The following is a 2,615-nucleotide window of genomic DNA, read 5'->3' on the forward strand; positions in this document are numbered from 1 at the left end:
AGTAAATGGTTTCCATTGACTTTAATTGATATGGATATAAAACCTAAGTAGGGTAAATGATCTTGGTTTGTCCAATTTTGGGTGTTTTTACGCAACTAGTAAATGCAAATCGATTTTTCTTCATGAAAATCACACATAATCGATACGAGTTTGGGTTTGTTGAAAAGCCCCAAGTCTCTAGTTGCTAATACTACCATAAGGTGTTGAAATTATTCAATTTTTTATGTTTTTTAACGATTTTCCTTAAAGAAGAACTATGATCATGGTTTGACCACCTCTGATCATGGTTTGCCCAAAAAAATGATCAAGGTTTGTCCGGTTTTAGAAATCTCCATTTTTGAATGAAAACATTCGAATTCACAATTAGATGTTGCATTTATCATTGCTTGAGTTTACTGTCATCATATTGATTCATTCATGATTTAGGCTTTCTTCAGAATATTGCATTTTCTTGGGCATTTTAGAAGTGTTCACCTCAATCCAATCAACACAGAAAAATCATACTTCTGCTATGCGCGAAGCACACCATAAACAAACATAAACAAACTGCAGCGCGCCAAGCGGTTGCCATAGAAATCATGTGGACAAAACAACATTATTGAATTGGACAACTCATGATCAGAATTGAGTTCATCAAAATGCGTTAATTTAATGGTTTAGCTATGTAAATCCGATACAAATGGTGAGCAAGCATGATGTTTACAATATTTATAAGTGTTGTAATCCAGAAAAGGTCTGAATACGTGCCAAATAATCATCTGGTGATCGATTAAAAGTTAGCTCGAATGAGGGGCGCATTGACACAAATAGAAGGTGTATTTTATAATCCTTAAAGTGACATGTGATTTCGTAAAAATATACTATCAACCTACTATAAATCATGTAAAAGGCAATTTCATTTATATGTTTCGAAACATCCGAAGGCCTTATTTGACACAGGAGCGCTGAATTAGAGCATTCAAAAAAGTGGGCAAACCATGATTTCATATTTTCGACTGGACAAACCAAGATCATTTACCCTAACCTTGCTTCCGTTTACATCAAATGAATATTAGTTTCTCATGGTCACTCAGAGGTATTTTAGTTCTAAATATAATGAATTTCATACATAAATAGTACTATGCATATTTTTTCAAAAATACTTTCTCGACTAAGAGGAAATATTTAAAGATACCCTCATTTTGATCTTGATACCAAAAAATATTGAGAGAAATAGCTAAAACGCTCAATAGCTCAATACCAAAATTTGATAATTTCAACACCAAAGTAATACTTGAGCAGTGTTGTTTTGGCATTGAATGTGCTTATTCGAGTATTGAAACAATATTGTGGGAAGTTGTTTATGGTATTTTTCTTTGGTATTTTACCTCGTATCTCATGCTAATCCGTACCTTTTTGATGTATCGAACTATTCGCGGGTTTGTGACGATCTTCTATCAACGATTTTATGGACATGAAGCGATAAATACGAAACTCTTCATGTAAAACCATCTCTTAAATATTATTTCACAGTAAATACAGTTACAGTTTTATGAACTACATATAAATACGTGCCCCCGTGGCCGAGTTCGATTCCCGTTCTGGTCGGGGGAATTTTTCTTCATGGAAATTCCCTCCAACTTGCATTGTAGTCACACACGTATTTTAGAACTTGCCGCTCAGAATGCATTCAAGGCGTGTTATTGGCATAGATAAAAAAATGACGCAAGTAATACTACGTTGAGACGGCGAAGTTCCTCTAGGAACGTTAGTGCCATTTAAGAAGAAGATATAAATACTACACGAAGCTTCAAAGAAAATTATATTTCTCAAGCATTGGAATGGGTCAAAAAATCAATCTAGATAAATCATAGTCGATCTTCCTAAAATAAAACGCTTTTACAGATCCAGTTTTCTTAAGAGTAATCTTCCAGTGTTTTGAAAAATATTATTGGCAACCCTGCGCGCATCACACAAGTGAGAAGCAATGGTCAGTTCAGTGCTCATGTGTTTATTAATTTGATACACTTTGAATTTATCTTAAGAATGCCTTTACGTGTTTGTCATAAAAGCGCGCTGAAGAAAATTGAACTCAAGTGCAACGCAACGTATGTTTTCTGAAGAATAATAATAATGCAAGAAGAGTAGATTACCATCAGCACAGATGAGAAGCTTAAACCGAAGTTCAAGCAAGGCTATCAGAAGTTTTGGTTGCAACTCAACATTGAAACACAGTACCCTGCATTGTGGAACATAAGTGATGAAAATATTATCGCTTTTCCATCATTATATCTTGTTGAAAGAGGCTTAAGTGCAGTGACAAACATTTTGATAAAACAATTGAACCGTTTGAAAATCAACGAACGCAAAGATTTATGACTTCAACTCACCAATATTGAACCGAATTTAGAGAGATAGGTAGAAAGTCATCAGGTTCATATATCACACTGATTTTGTTAATTTTTTTATCCTTATTTTGCGATTTTCATGTTTTTTTAAATTAATTACCTACTTAAGTGTTTGTAAGTAATTTGTATTAATAATTATTAATTACATTTGATATTTACTGAATTTTTTGTATATTTGTTTCGTTGAGTTTTGGTGAGAAAATGAGGTCATGCTTAATTAATTAACTA

This window comes from Toxorhynchites rutilus, chromosome 2, assembly GCF_029784135.1.
Source record: "Toxorhynchites rutilus septentrionalis strain SRP chromosome 2, ASM2978413v1, whole genome shotgun sequence".
NCBI classification, from domain to species: Eukaryota; Metazoa; Arthropoda; class Insecta; order Diptera; family Culicidae; genus Toxorhynchites; species Toxorhynchites rutilus.